General features: G+C 35.3%; 1 pseudogene; it reads left to right on the top strand.

Moving 5' to 3' along the window:
• The first annotated feature begins 7897 nt into the window (after positions 1–7897).
• Positions 7898–8776, top strand: LOC128282135 (protein argonaute 4-like; annotated as a pseudogene).
• Positions 8777–17690: the final 8914 nt, after the last annotated feature.

Raw genomic sequence — 17690 nt, forward strand, 5'->3', positions numbered from 1 at the left:
ATAGGTTCGATTTGGGTGTGAGATCGTTTGAGGGCTCGTGGTGGCACTTTGAAAAAAAATTGTTTCTTTTTTAACACGTAATTTATATGAAAATAATATAAACTGACCTACTAACTAATAATCAAACTACGACGATAATTGAAAAATAAAAGAAAATGGTAGTAACTAAAAATTCAAGAAAATATTAAAAGAAAAGGAAGATTGAATCAAAATGATTTAATGTTGTCAAAAGGGATCGAGGCGACGTTTCATTATTGACCTAATACAAAGACAAACTCAAACCTGCAAAATGAAAAACAACACATAACAACTAACAAAAGATTCACTAGAAAAATTGAAGAGAGAATTTAGAGAGGTTGGATGAAAAGATGAAAGGAAAATGAGTGTTTTGGGGATTTAGGTTGAAAAAATTAGAAGCAATGAAGATTAAATAAGAGTTTTGAAGACTAGGATGCTTTACCAATTTGCACGGATCGCGATACCTGAAGCCAGGTATCGCCTAACCCAACTTGTATATCGCAATACCCTATAGTGAATATTGCGATGTCCTCTTCTCTTAGACCCTTCAAATTCCAATTTGTTTGAGGTATTGTGATACCACCGTGTAAGCCAATTTTTTTTTTTGTCATTTGAAATTCTAAGGGTATCGCGATATAAGGGGTCTGATATCATGATACCAAAAAGAATTTTGGCCCCTTTTTCAGAACTGTCCACGAAAACGCAACATCCCCAATTGAGTATTGCAATTTCACTGATCTCATTCCAGAAACACTACAAAATCATCAAATTTCACCTTAATCCTCAAAAATTCAACCTATCAAGTTTAAAACTAGACCAACACAAATTAAAATCCTAATTTTCATGTAGAAAATAAGTGGACTCCATGCTCAATAATTTAAATATTCACAAATTCAATCCCCACAGGCAAAAATTCAACTTTGGGCAGTTAGTTACACCACCGAAATGATGTTTCATTGGTGTTCTCGACACTTGAACACGTATTTTATTCTATACATGACCAATGCCTCTTGAGAATCATATCTTCTTTATTATCCTCATTCGTTTCCTAACACTCTTACGTGGCGTTCGAACACTTGAAAAGTGACAACATTCCATAAAGTTTGCAAATCTATTAGCATGATGATTTTTTGTCTCAATTACTTGGCACTTATACTCTTATAATGGAAACACCTTCTTAGACCTAGACTAAGGCTCAACAAATTTGAATCTTTGGTTTCTAGCTCGATGTCCATAGTCAATGCACCCTGTCCAACGTCGATGGTAGCTCTAGACGTGGTTAAGAAAGGTCTCCTTAAGAGTATATGAATTTCCAGATCCTCCTCGAAGTCAAGCATGATAAAGTCAACAACCCTTACTAACACATTTTCAAGGACTCCTAAACCTAACCTCCTATAAATGGTTATTACTATTTCCTTAAGCTCTCTCAAACCTAACCTCCTTTAAATTGACAATGGCATGAAGTTAATATTGGCACCTAGGTCACACAGTGCCTTTCTGAAACTCACTCTACCTATCTCAATTGGGATGGTAAAGCAACCGGGATCCTTTAGTTTGGGAGGAACTCTTCTAGACACTACCGCACTACATTCCTCATTAAGTGCAAATTACTCTTCTCTCCCTATTTTCCTCCTACAATATATAACATCCTTAAGGAATTTGGTATATTTGGGCATTTTCTCCAGGATTTCTAACAATGGCAGGTTCACATTTAAGGCTTTAAACATTTTAAGAAAGTTTAAGAAGTCCTCATGATCCCTCTTTTTCTTCTCTTCCAAGCAGCTCGGAAAGGGTATGGGCTTCGCGCTTGGTGGTGGTGGTGGAATGGTTCTATCCTTGAGTTCAACTTGTGTGGGTTCACTATCTGGTCTCTCCTTTTCTAGCACCCCATCTCCAACATTAAGAATGTGGATGCTCTCATCCTTCTCACCTACTTCTTTCTCCCCACCATTTGATCGGATAGGTTCCTTCACCATAGCCTCAGATATAAGGGTGATCGCCTTTGTGTGCTCTGTTCCTTCTCTCTTTGGATTAGGTTTGGTATTACTCAATATGCTGAAGGCTAAATTGTTTTGCAACAATTGCAAAACTTGGTCTAATTGACCATGAATTTGGCACACATCAGCTTACACTACATGTAAACCTTCCTCTACTTTGCTCACCTTAATTGACAATAGAGGGTCACTACTATAGGATGATTTTTTCTCTTGGTTTTTGGGTGCCCTAAAAGGTAATAGAGGTTGATATGATGCACTGGGTTTTATAAGATTAAGGTTCTAGTTCCTTTGATTTGAAGGTCCCGCTTGGTTCCCTCCCCACCCGAGGTTAGGATGGTCACGCCATCCCAGGTTATAAGTGGAGTAAGGGTTATATCCTCTATTCCCTACATAGTTGACCTCCATAGGGTTGCCCTCATCATCGTGTCTTAAATTAAAATAGGTTAGATTAGGTTGATTTTAGGCTTGCACCTTGGTTACATTCATTTCCAATTGATTTAACCTTTCGAGGGCTTGTTGGTACTTATCCTTACTACCAATAGTGTTCATTGCCAATTGTTTAGCCCGGTATGTAAATCGCTCAACCGTCCACTTATAAGAGTTCATGGCCATGTCCTTGATGAGTTGACAAACCTTGACGTAAATCTTTGACATGAATGCTTCTGTAGATTCTCTATCAATACTAGAGCATAAGTTTCTGTCAAATCCATTAGAGAAGAATTAAAGTTACAACCAATCTTGTCAACCATGGTATGGACACTTGCGCCACATCAACTTAAAGCGCTCCTAAACCTCGTATAGTGATTCTCTATCCAATTTTCGAAAATTTGTAATATCCATCCAAAGTTTCATAGTCTTGCTTGGTGGAAAATATTTTGCCAAAAACTTGCTCGCTAGCTCATCCCAAGTGTTGATGGAATCTACCAACTTTGAATCTAACCACATAAAAGCATCGTTAGTAAGAGAATAACTCAAGACGTATGGTGTCATTAGGTACCTTATTATATTTCAAAAGTATCGCAAATGGTTAGTAACCACTTGCGATGCTGATTTGGATCCTCATTCATCGACCCTCGAAATTGAAGGTTTGATTGTATCATTTTTATCATTGTTGGCTTGGTTTCAAAGTAGTTAGTGTAGACACTCAATTTTGCCCGGGCCTAGAAATAAGTCCAAAAACGAAGATTTCAGCCCAGAATTACAAATATAATTTGGCCCGATTGGAATGGCCCATTACTTGAAAAGATTTAAGGTCCATCTACAAGTTTGACTCATATGGAAATATAATCTTCAATGATATGCAATCTTAGATATGATATGCAATCTTAGATATGATACAATCTTAGATATGATTGCAATCTTAGATATGATTGCAATCTTAGATATGATACAATCTTAGATATGATTGCAATCTTAGATATGATACAATCTTAGATATGATATACAATCTTAAAAGATATGATTTTGTAATCTTGGAGATATCTTTTAATCTTAACTGTTGATATAATTGATCTCATCTGTTAGATTTGGGGAGGCACAACTATAAATAGAGGCCTCTCCCCTCATTGTAAAACGACTTGACTACACTTGAGTTTTGGGAAGCAATAAGAATTCTTGAGAGCATTCACTCAAATTTGTCTCCCTCTTGCGTTCTTATTTTCTACGGTTTGTTCTTATTTATTCTTTGTTCATCTTCGTTTTCAACTTTTTATTTAATCCCTATCTCCTTGATTTTTAATTCTCTTTTATATTTTATTTTTAATAATTTTAGTATTATATCAAATTATTTTTTATTAAATTCTATATTATTCATTGTTTTAAAAAATATATTTTATTTAATTGAAAAAGTTTTTTTCTTAAATAAGGCAATGTTTGGTGTTTAGAAATTCGGAAAATAGTGCCCTAACATGCTGGGTTGCGATTTTTTCGTTTGACTAAATAACCAAATATCCTTTTAATAAATTTTCAAAATCATGAGATAATTTTAGTTACGAGGATTTAAAACATCGTGTCCTAACATGCTGGATGTGATGTTTGTATACTTTCGGAACAAAGGAATCTCAAGTTTCAACTTTAAATTGTTCAAGTTTTAAAATCTTTTCAAATTTTCTGACATTAAGACAAAAAAATTATTCAATTTGGTACCAATTTTGGGCGTTACGAGGGTGCTAATCCTTCTTCGTATGTAACCGACTCCCGAACCTATTTTTCTCATAATTTCATAGACCAAAATTAATGTTTTAAAATAAAACATTTTATAAGGTGATCCAATCACACCTAAAAAGATTGGTGGCGACTCTGGTTTTCATTTTTCAAAAAGTCGATCCCCGTTTTTCAAACATCCCTTTAAAAAATAGGTTTCGACAGCTTGGCGACTCCGCTGGGGACCTATAAGAGAGTCAAGCTGAAAATTGATTATTTTCTGTCTTAATGTCGGAAATTTGGAAAATTTTTAAAATATGTCATTTTTACATGTGTTAGTTGCATATGTTTGTTATTGTTTACGCACACATTGCATTTGCATGACCATTGTGGTCACACCCTTAAGTGGGAGTGAGAAGCTATGCTTTCGTGAGGTTTTCACCTCCGCATAGGCTAGTGGATTACTTCCGGGATACATCCGTACCTATGTCTTTGTAAGATTTTCATCTCCGCATGGCCATAGGGAAATGTGTCCCCCTGAACCGAACTTGGTCCATATGAGCCTATAATTGGTGAGGATCGAGGAATCTGCTGGTTCAGGTACCCTTGCTTTAGAACCGAAATACATATAGTGAACTTTAAGTGCTTGCCCCAGGTAGTATGATGATGACCTTTAGTGCCTACCTTTATAAGTTCTTATTTATTATATTTTTTTTTATATATGTGACACTAACTTGTTTTTCTTATTTTGCTATCATTGCATGTCATTTATCATTAAAAGGTGTCAATTCAAGGTTCGATTTCTAAGTTAGAAAGTTTTGTAATGGGGAACGAATATCTTAATAGAGTGGAGGACAACTCTTTCGTTTGTGCTTGGTCAGAGAAAACCCAGATAGAAAAAGGAAATAGTGTCATCGAAGGATACACATCAGAATTATGGGACTACACTCTCATTAGTGTGATGCAAAATAACCTCCAAGAGTTAAAGGAAATATGAGATTAATGGAGTAACAAAGCCAAGCAGTTGTTCTACAACAGTTATGGGGAATTGCAGTATTTGCTTGACATGAAGATAGATGAATAATTCAAGGTGAGCGTGGGGAGTACTGATGGACACTTCTACATTACAGATGAAGATAGTCACCTCGTGGATGGTAAGGGTTTAAGACCTACAAAATTGAATTGGATGGAAAGAATTTTGCTTATGATGGTAGAAAGGCTCACTTACTATAGGACCACTACCAAACAACAAGCTGGAATTTACTGTGGTACTTTAGGATGTTGTACTTATCAGATATAATGGAAATGCAAGCCCTGGTGACCGGGACAACCCAAATGAGCATGAAAGAAAGAGATTAAAGAAGATCGTATCGTTTAAAGACCTTTAAAGTAGAGATTAGCTATGCTGCGAAGATGCCCACGCAAGCAATTCGAAATGTTCTGTGGAGGCAGAAATTTAAAGACTCTCAAGAAGCACTGAGGATGTTTGATATCATTTTAAGGCAGTATGCTGTGAAGCTGGAATGCCTACTTGTTCGCTAATCTTTTTTTCAAGGTAATCAGAGCAACTTCACAGATATTGGAGGAGGTGTCTTTGGCTGTAGAGCTTATTTCATAGGTGAAGCCGTAATTTAAATTCAAGAGATAGCTGATCATTTACAGATACTAGTAGAAAAGGCAAGCATGTTGAGCACCAATATGAGCTACAATTCAGATAGAGGTCGAGAGTTAGCTTTGTTATTAGATAGGGTTAAGACTCTGGGCCTACGAGTGAAAGCGTATTTGTAATCCATTTTATGAAAAGACTTTTGTTCCTTAAATAACGTTTTCTAAAATGAAACTGAATCGAGATCGATACCTTTTTGCATTCATGCATTTGCATTACATTACATCAAAGAAAAGAAGGTGTTGATTTGAAATTTGATTCCTAAATAGAATAGTTTGTCATAAGGAAACAAATTTCTTGATAAAGTAGATTATAGTGCGGTCGTCTGAATATAGTCCAAGTAAACACGACGAGAGAAAGCTGGTAGTCCACGGAGGAATACATGATGTAATTGCCAGAGATTCAAGCCAAAAAAGGTTATCCAAGAGCATGACAAGAGAAAGTTGGAAGTCTACGAAGGAATACATGACTTGATTTAATTGCCAAAAAAGATTATCCAAGAGCCGACACTTTTTGATGAGTATTATGGAGATAAGCGAGCAAGAGATCGAGGCTCAGATTATGTAGCAATGAGCTAGCAAAGGCATCTTTTGGAGAATTTACAGGATTCGACCATGAAGAAAAGATCAGCGTTTACTTGGACTATGAAGGGCAAGATCGCATATGTAATCTATTTTCATGTAAAGAAATCTGTTTTCTAGAAAAGTTATTCTAATGGAATTGAATTCAAGATCAACATCTCCTTTTCTTTTGCATTCATGCATTTGCATTGCATCACATCAAATGCATTTAAATCCATAAAAAGACCCTAATTAGTTAAAGTTATTAAAAAGAGAAAGAAAAAGAGAGAGAGAGAAGAGGGTCACGGCTCAGTGAAAAAGAAGTTGAATGGGAATTAACGACATTCCCTTACATATCCTCGACTTTTGTGTCAGGAGGGATAGCTTACTCGGAAAAGGGGGTGTTTGGAAATGAAAATCATCCCATCAATGTCATACATGAGGAAATGACTGAACAAAAAAACCTTGAGGGCATTCGCCCTTACGAACCGGAAATTTCTTTAAACAATTGGACTGCAGAAGAACTTCTTGTAATCTTTAGGAATTTTACAGAGCAATATTCAGAACACTCTTATTGCTCTATAGCCTAGGAGTAATGAGATTTCTTTTGTGAAATAGGCTCATGTTCGGACATTTTTATTTTCAATAAAACATACTTTTATTATTCATCCGAGTAAATATTCTTTCATTCTGATTCTTTTGACCTTTGACATTCTTTATAAATTTTCATTTCATGTAAATAGTCATTTTTGAATTCATTTATTCCTTGTATATTCTTTTGTGTGCCTATCATAGATCCCTAGATATCAATGACACGAGCAACGATACTACAGATTCAGAGTTCCTTTTGAGTGCGATATGTGTTTAGAGGAAGGAATCTCAGTACTTTGAAGGTGACAAAAATTGTGACTTGTTTCTGAATTTGTTGAAAATGGTTTTTTACCCCATGAAGTGGTGGTAGGAAATATAGCCTTAGAGGAAGGAAAGATTGTGAAATTGGAATTAGCCGAGGAGACAAGACAAGACCTTGTTGAGACTATTATGGGAATTCAAAAATGTGGTCCAAAAACGCATGCAGGAGGATTTGCAATTGCCAGAATGAACATGAGGTTTTGGGACACTGTTGGTCGACCATGAAAAGGGATCGTATCAGTTGTACAATGAATGCCAAATTTAAGGGAGTCAAGACTTATTGGGCATGTATGTTATGGGCCCGAGCTCGTCAAAAGTTTCAAGCTGACAATGACTCATCTTTATGGACGTCAACTGCTCCATTAGGAGGGGAGATAGCTTCATATACCAATATTACAAAGTCAAAAGTCATCCATCTCAAAAAAAAAAAAGAAAAAAAATTATATATAACTGCACAATGCCAAAAGTTTGCAGTCTTTTCAAAGATAATGCGCCATACCACAGTACAAAAAAGGTTCCCAAAAGAAAAGAAAAAGAAAAAAAATTACAGAAGATGACCGAGACTGGTAAAAATTGGCATAAGAAACTACCGCCTACTCTCTATGCTTACGCTGGGGCAAACACCTTTAATTCCAGTTGTTTCAAAGGTTCCAACCATCATCCTTGGAGTGGGTACATTGTTTGGCTTTCCTAAGCAGTCTAATGTGTCGCCAATAACTGCGATTGTTAGCTCCAGGCGGTGGCCATTGATTTCCAGCTATGGGGCATCAGGCCGTACATAGTCTCTGAAGCTTAAAATGATAGATTCTTCCTTCAAAACCAGTTTCTGACAAAGTGGATGACGGTATCATGAAGGAAGCTCTCTTAGACTTCTATACGAGTTCAGGGAAGAGGAAACCTGATCAAATCATTATTTTAGGGATGGGGTTAGCGAGTCTCAATTTAATCAAGTTTTGATCAAGTTATTGAGTCTTTCAAGTTCCTTGACGAGAAGTGGAACCCTAAAGATTGTGATTATTGTTGTACGAAAAACCATCATACCAAGTTTTTTCAGCAGGGATCTCCTGACAATGTGCTACATGGTACTGTCATTGACAACAAAGTATGTCATCCAAAGAACAATGATTTTTACCTTGGTACCCATGCTGGAATGATTGGAATCACAAGGCAGACCCACTATCATGTTCTCTTAGACCAAGCTGGGTTTTCGGCTGATAATCTGTAAGAGTTTGTTCATTCTCTATCCTATATGTATCAAAGAAACACCACAGCCATATCTTTTGTGGCTCCTATTTACTACGCTCATTTGGCAGCTTCACAGTTGGGGGCAATTTATGAAGATTAGGGATGCTTCAGAAACATCATCGAGTCATGGTGGGATGTATGCTCGGAGTAATCTCTATACCTCGGCTTTCCAGTTGAAGGATAAAGTCAAGAACTTCATTCTTGTCTCACGAGAATCATTAAACCATCTTTTGTAGGGTTTGACAAACAACGACCAGGATCATTCTTTGGGCAATCCTTTCATGGGTTTATGAATCAAGATTTTTCCTCCAAGCTTTGATGGAGTCAAGAATTGAATACCTCTAGTAAACTTAACTTGAAAGTATTCATCCTAAGCAAACGTACCAAGAATGGATGGCACTGACTTATGACAAAGAAGGTTCATCCAAAAAGATTTCATAAAGGAAACCTTATGCTGAAGAAGATCTTTCTCATGCAAAAGGATGCCGAATTGGTAAAGGCCATATGTTGCGAAGGGGGCTTTCTCTAGAGGTGCACTGATTTTGACAAGAAATGGATAGGAAGAATTTATCTGATCCAGTGAATTCAGACTCGGTCAAGGAGTACTTTGTCTGAAGGAAGCCAAGGTGAAAACCCGCAAAAGGCACTTTGGGACTTCTATTTCAAAAGAAAAAAAAAAGAGAAGAAAAAAAAAGAAAAAATAAAAAAATAAAAATGGAGAGGCCAAGGTGAAAACCCGCAAAGGGCGCCTTGAGACCAAAGGGGTTTTGAGTTGAAAACCCGAAAGGGCAGCTCAAATTTGGAAAGTCATGCATTGACCTTGCCATCTTGGATTCGACGAGAAGTGAAGTATGTTACATATCGAGGCATCAACGAATTACTTTGGATCTTTTAAACACATGTTGAACTCAAAAAAGTCTTCATGGAGCTGGTGTATAGATGCTCAAGTGGCGATATCTGGGGCATCTGATTTCTGTCCTATTTACTATCTTTGAATTCTTTTTCTTCGCAAAGATATGTTCTCAGGTTAATCTTTTCGCATTCCTTCCAATAATTTGTCCAAATCTAATTATCCTCAGGATCCATTTATTTGTCTCCCATTATTCATAAAGCATGTTGCATTGAAATAATGATAGATGAACTAAAATATCTTCACAAATGAAGTTTTGCATATTACTCTAGAAATTTCTAGATAATACAAGAAACTGAAACAAGACAATTGTTTAAGGAATTCTCATATGTATAGGTTGGAGATACTCGAGAGATTTTCTTCTTCAGTCCAAAAGGTGGTTGGACGTTTTAAGCAATATTGATCTTAAGAAAGGATCATTTCATAAACATCTTCAGTGGGTCGTTACATTCGGGAATGGTAAGGTAGACCAAATTGATGGAGAAGATTCGAGGCATACGAGCAGAGTATGATTGATATGTTGAGAAGAATGAGGTGGAAAGCTCGATAGATGAATGAGTGATGACGTCTGAAATAGGAGTTATTTTCATAAACATTTTGCATCATAATATGTCTAATTAGGAGCATTTGACTTATTTCGATCATGGCATCTTAATTATTTGGCATAAGCATAAATTCCAGGAAATCAATTCTACTGTGGATTCCCAAAGGACAATGTAGCAAGATTGATTGAAAATTACAAAATTCAGCGCCTTAATCCCCTAAGCAGTAGGGTAACAGGTTAAATTTGCAGATCTTATTCTCCCTAAGTAGTAGTGGAGCAGATCGAAGACCCGCCTTAATCCCCTAAGCAGTAGGGTAACAGGTTAAATTTGCAGATCTTATTCTCCCTAAGAAGTAGTGGAGTAGATCGAAGACTCGCCTTAATCTCCTAAGCAGTAGGGTAACAAGTTCGCAGATCTTATCTCCCTAAGCAGTAGCGGAGCAGATTGATGACGACTCGCCTTAATCCCCTAAGCAGTAGGGTAACAGGTCAAAATTGTAGATCTTGTCTCCCTAAGCAGTAGTGGAGCAGATCGAAGATGCGCCTTAACCCCTTAAGCAGTAGGGTAACAGGTTAAAGTATAGCATATCTGGCCTTCAGGTGTTCACGCTGAAGCAAATCCAAGATGATTTGGCGTCTCTGTATTGTCAGAGAACAAATCGAAGAAACAGATTTGGTATCTCCATATTCGATGGAAAGTAGATCGAAGACATAGCTAATTTAGCTTTCACGTGCTTATGATGAAGCAAATCTAAGATGATTTGGCATCTCTGTATTGTCAGAGAACAAATCAAAGTTTGGCGTATCCATATTCGACGGAGGGCAGACACATAGCAGATCTGGCCTTCAGATGTTTATACTGAAGTAAGATCCAAGATGGTTTGGCATCCTTGTGCTTACAAGGAACAAATCGAAGACATAGCTGATTTGGCTTTCACATGTTTACGTTGAAGCAAGTCTAAGATGATTTGGCATCTCTGTATTGTCAAAGAACAAATCGAAGTTTGGCGTCTCCATATTCGACAGAGGGCAGACACATAGCAGATCTGGCCTTTAGATGTTTATACTGAAGCAAGATCCAAGATGGTTTGGCATCCTTGTGCTTACAAGGAACAAATCGAAGACATAGCTGATTTGGCTTTCACGTGTTTACGTTGAAGCAAGTCTAAGATGATTTGGCATCTCTGTATTGTCAGAGAACAAATCGAAGTTTGGCGTCTCCATATTCGATGGAGGGTAGGCACATAGCAGATCTGGCCTTCAGATGTTTATACTGAAGCAAGATCCAAGATGGTTTGGCATCCTTGTTCTTACAAGGAACAAATCGAAGACATAGCTGATTTGGATTTCACGTGTTTACGTTGAAGCAAGTCTAAGATGATTTGGCATCTCTGTATTGTCAGAGAATAAATCGAAGTTTGGCGTCTCCATATTCGACGGAGGACAGACTTATAGCAGATCTAACCTTCAGATGTTTAGACTGAAGCAGATCCAAGATGGTTTGGTATCCTTGTGCTTACAAGGAGCAAATCGAAGACATAGCTGATTTGGCTTTCGCGTGTTTACGCTGAAGCAAATCTAAGATGATTTGGCATCTCTGTATTGTCAGGGAACAAATTGAAGAAGCAGATTTGGCGTCTCTGTGTTCGATAGAGAGCAGATCGAAGATATCAACATGACAGTCATGAGTTTGCAAGAAGCAGATTGAAGCCGTCAAGTGGCCAATTAAAGAAGATCAAGAACTCAAGACTCGGCAAGACCGGGCAAAATTGGTCTTTTTATAGTCTTTGCTCTATTCCTGTTACACAGCAATGCGTAAAGAGGGGCACTGTAGACACTCAATTTTGCCCAGGCCCAGAAATAAGTCCAAAAACGAAGATTTCAGTCCAGAATTACAAATATAATTTGGCCCGATTGGAATGGCCCATTACTTGAAAAGATTTAAGGTCCATCTACAAGTTTGACTCATATGGAAATATAATCTTCAATGATATGCAATCTTAGATGTGATATGCAATCTTAGATATGATACAATCTTAGATGTGATATGCAATCTTAGATATGATACAATCTTAGATATGATTGCAGTCTTAGATATGATTGCAATCTTAGATATGATACAATCTTAGATATGATTGCAATCTTAGATATGATACAATCTTAGATATGATATACAATCTTAAAAGATATGATTTTGTAATCTTGGAGATATCCTTTAATCTTAACTGTTGATATAATTGATCTGTACCGTTAGATTTGGGGAGGCACAACTATAAATAAAGGCCTCTCCCCTCATTGTAAAACGACTTGACTACACTTGAGTTTTGGGAAGCAATAAGAATTCTTGAGAGCATTCACTCAAATTTGTCTCCCTCTTGCGTTCTTATTTTCTACGGTTTGTTCTTATTTATTCTTTGTTCATCTTCGTTTTCAACTTTTTTATTTAATCCCTATCTCCTTGATTTTTTAATTCTCTTTTATATTTTATTTTTTAATAATTTTAGTATTATATCAAATTATTTTTTTTATTAAATTTTATATTATTCATTGTTTTAAAAAATATATTTTATTTAATTGAAAAAGGTTTTTTCTTAAATAAGGCAATATTTGGTGTTTAGAAATTCGGAAAATAGTGCCCTAACATGCTGGGTTTAGATTTTTTCGTTTGACTAAATAACCAAATATCCTTTTTAATAAATTTTCAAAATCATGAGATAATTTTAGTTACGAGGATTTAAAACATCGTGTCCTAACATGCTAGATGTAATGTTTGTATACTTTCAGAACAAAGGAATCTCAAGTTTCAACTTTAAATTGTTCAAGTTTTAAAATCTTTTCAAATTTTCTGACATTAAGACAAAAAAATTATTCAATTTGGTACCAATTTTGGGTGTTACAAGGGTGCTAATCCTTCCTTGTACGTAACCGACTCTCGAACCTATTTTTCTCATAATTTCGTAGACCAAAATTAATGTTTTAAAACAAAACATTTTATAAGGTGATCCAATCACACCTAAAAAGATTGGTGCAAAGTTCGATCCCCGTTTTTCAAACACCCCTTTAAAAAATGGTTTCGACTGTTAGTTTAACCGCTGGGCGACTAATGCTACCTTGAGCAACATCTAAGTTGGGCATCACGCAGTCGTGCAAAGTTCGTTGCTCTATATGCAATTGTGGTGGTTGTCGAATCTCTTCTTGCGGATTTTCAATAGGTTGCTCCCTTGGTGGAAATGGAATGCATATAGGGTGTTGCACCCTATTTATGTGTGTGATGATACGTTTCAGTTCTGGATCAAATGGTAAGACACCGTTATCAGTTCAAGCCATACAATGTTTCCTACAAGCAAGAGATAGTGAAGAAAATTAATTAAAATTGGAAAAAAATAAAAACAAATAGAAAATAATGTCATATCTATAAATTCTATTTTGGCTACTTGTCTCTACGTAAAAGTGTACACTAAAAATTACTCAATCTTACACCATCTTCCCTAGAAATAGCGCCAAGAATTTAACCCAACTTCCACGTGCTTGTTAAAATGTATGATTTTATGAAACTAGTTTAAAAAGCGGGTTTTAACTATAAGCAATATTTATAGTTCCAATAGAATACGAAGTATTCCAAGGGGTCGAACTAAAAGGATGAGGCGATTGAGCAATAGCTAGCATACACAATAGAGTCTAAACAGCTACAAACACGATTTTATAGTAAGACAATTTATAACAAGATAAATTTGTAAGAAAATTAAAAATTCTACTCTAAGGACTAAATTGCAAGAAATGTAAAACTAAAGGACTATCTAATAATTACTAATAGGGGTTGGTTGACTTTAACATGGTTCACTGAACCTCAAACTAAGGACATAAATTGTGTAAATTACTAAGTGGCTCCATTTTATCTTCCAATCTCAATTTTGCCAACTTAGACGAATTAGGTCTGGTTTATCTTCCGACCTCGCTGGTTAATCCGGGACTAATGAACGGGTGTGCAACAATATTACCTTCCAATCTCACTTTATCTAGATATTTCCCTAGGGACGTCACTACCTAAGTTGTCACATCCCATATTTTTATTAATATTTTCACAAGAATAAGAACAAGGAAGTGAAGTGGTCTAGTGGTTTAATTCTCCTTAACTATCCTAGTGGTCCTAAGTTCAATCCCCCATGTTCATACTCCTTTTGTTTAATTTTTAGATCTTTTTCCATGTACTCTTTGTGCTTGCCGTCCACCCGATTTTCACCATAAATAGGAGGATTTCTTTCCTCCAATATAGGTTAAACTTACCTCAAATTTAAGAAGCATGATCCTCTTTTTCACTCATTGTCTCCCTCTTATTGCCAAACTTCATACCTTGCCTTTAGTTGAGGTTCATTGAACCTAGTCATGGTTGACCTAGCTCTCACCACCCCTTTGTTGTCCCTACCTCCCTTTTTCTCTCATTTTCTCTCATTTTCATTTCTTTTCTCATCTATTTTCTCTCCATTTTGCAAAATAACCACCACAATTTCTTTTAAACTTTGCTCTTTTCCTCCACCATTACCAAGCCCTCCACCATTGTTCACCACACCTTGTGGTAGTCGTACCTCCTCTCCTCCTCTTTTTCCCTCCATCGCCACCAGGATCGCCACCGTGCACCACCATGGGTCCCATTTCTCCTTCATTTTTATTTTTTTCCTCCTTCTCTTTGTACGGAACTCCTTTAATTTCTTCCTCTCTAACCACTACTCCCTCATCACCAGACCTCCGTCGAACCATCACCGTCGCCATTGTAGAACTGTTGTCATTGCTGTTATCGCCATTAATCGAATTTTTTCCCTTTCTTCCTCCTCTATTTTTTCGTTTCTCATATTGAATAAACTTACACATTCTCTTTGCTCTATCAATTCTTTTAGATCCCTTAACTCATCAATCTCTTTCCCTTCTCGATTAATTGCCCATCCCAGTTTAACCAAGTTGTAAGTGTAGGTTATTTGGATGGTAAAATCCTTCTCTTGGTGATTTCATACCATGGCCAAATGGTATAATGGCCATAGGGACAATATTGATATTATTATTTATTATTTATTTATTATCGTACTAATACTATTTCATATCATTTGATAGACCAAACGATAATCATAGGGGAGACCCTAAGTTCGCATTAAAAATCATACTTCAAACATAAAAATTTCTAAATGAACTTCTAAAAAGAATTCTAAGTGACTTTAAAGCCATTTTAAAGCACTTTTTTGTCCAATCGAACTTGACGTTTTTACAAAGTAGCTTAGACAATGAATATGTTATTATCGAAAATCCTTTTACAAACCTCCTATAGTACCCAACCAAACAAAAGAAACTTCTCACTTCTATAACATTCTTCAAGGGTTTCCAATCCATAATGAAAGTGATCTTACTAAGTTCAACTTGATACCTTCAATAGATACAACATATTCTAAAAATTCTACCTCACGAAGCCAGAATTGTAACAACCCGTTTTTAGTGGAAACGAGAATGGTGGTTTCAAAACCTCGTACTCTGATAACTAAGTTAGTAAATATTATTTATTAATATCTAAAGTTTGTTATAGTGTTATATTGAATTTTGATCTGATGAATTTTATCTATTGGACAATTAGTAAAAATACAAATGGTTCGACCCTAAAGTTAGTGGCTTTGGAAAATGAGGTATTGAGACTTCGTTTTCATAAACTGAGCCTGTATATGGAGTTGTTTTATAAGTGAATTAAGGTTTGGATAGGTAATTTTATCAAATTATTGACTAATTAAGGTACAAGGACTAAATTGTAAAAACCATAAAAGTTAATCGCTATTGAATTTTATTAGCTAAAATATTTAATTAGAAATTGTTTAAGGCTTTAAGTGACGATTTACCAGTTTTTAATATTAGTGGAGAGTGGGAACATGAATTTTCACTTTATTTTGTTAATAAATTATGGTAAACAAAGAAATGGAAAGTGTTGTCGTCCATTTTCTTCATTTCTTCCATTGAAATTTCTCCCTAAGTAACCAAAGGAAGCCATTTTTATCTTCAAGCATTCATACTTTGCAGGTAAGCAATTTTGAGGTAGACTTTCTTTTTTAATTTTTACATATTTGAGATTGTTATAGCTTAATTTAGCTAGCCCTAGTATTAAATCATAAAATTATTAAAGTTTTAAAATGTTTCTATTGATGGTTTTTGAGATTTTTTATGTTTAATGGTAGGAGTTGAAGCTTAGAAATGTAATAGGACTAGTTTGTAAAGTGAAATTTGTTAGTTTTGGGAGTAAAATGAAAATATTTCAAAATTGGCATGAAATTTATATAATTATTGATTTTAGAGGGGTTTTCAAGGATGAAATTGAAATCGGAATGAAGAACGGGGCTTAAATATGAAATTTATGATTGTTTTGATTTTAGGGACTAAATTGAATAAATAAAAAATTTTAAGGGCATTTGAATAAAGAAATTGAGTTGATATGTGTTTATAATAAGGTGCAATAAAAGAGTTGAAATTGATAAATTGAATTGAATAATTGTATAGATCTGGAATTAAACCAAATCAAAAGTAATCGTGAAAAAAGGCGAAATTGTTGATTAGTCCTTAGAGAATTGTTCATTTTTTGTTTGTCCAAGTAAGTTCATATGGTAAGATTGTACTTAATTTTCTATATATTTGAATTATGAATTTGCGTATCTTGATAGTAAATTAAATTGTTTGCAATTTGGTGCAAAAAGGTGAGGTATGAACTAAATCGTAAGGAATTGATCAATTAATTGATAATTGGATACGGTGAATTGTAAATTGAAATAATTAAGGAATTGACCTTGAATTGGATTGAAATAGGATATGTTATGTGATAAATTGATGATTTGATAAAACGAGCTAAATTGATTCGATTTAGATCGTTGATAGTGATAAGGACCAAATTAAATATATGTGAAAATATGATATAATGTGATAAAAGTGATATTGAAATAGTATTTTTATGTGCTATGCTATCATATTTGAGAATTGATTATTGGTTAATGAAATTATGTAAATGAAATTGAGAAATTGTTACCCTACTAATTGTTCGAGTAGAGTCGAATATAATTGGCATGCCATAGGATAGGAAGAGTTCAGGGTTTTTACAACTACGAGTCGAGGAGTGTTGGACACACCTATATGTTGGTTATACAGACCAGTGTTGGGAACATCTATTTTTCGATTTTACCGACTAGCATTGAGCGCCACTACTATTTCAGATTTATCTGATAGGCACTGGGTGCCAAATTGGTGTGATTGGTTGGATTTGTATATCCATTTGAGTCCAAGTTAGGTTAATAGGGATATGTATAATTTAAATGGAATAAATAACATTCAAATTGAGTTGATTTAATGATTGGACGATGCATATACATATTGTGAATCGATTATACAAGTCTGGAGGGCCAAAATGGAAATATGACAAACCGATGAATGTGATTCTGAATTCGTATTATGAAACGAAGTAGTGATTGACATTAAATTGACATTTGATGTATATTTGATATAAAGATGAATTAATAAGATGTGGAAATGAAGTTCATTTGGTTTAATATGAATTAGGTTGAGAATGATATTGAATGTGATTCTAAGTGATTGGGTTTGTTTTATATTTGAATTGCTATAAAATGTGGTTAAATGTTTAGTCACCTTTTTTATATTTGATTGTTCATGTTAGGAAAAGTTACCA

Source organism: Gossypium arboreum, chromosome 10 (assembly GCF_025698485.1).
Source record: "Gossypium arboreum isolate Shixiya-1 chromosome 10, ASM2569848v2, whole genome shotgun sequence".
Lineage (NCBI taxonomy): Eukaryota > Viridiplantae > Streptophyta > Magnoliopsida > Malvales > Malvaceae > Gossypium > Gossypium arboreum.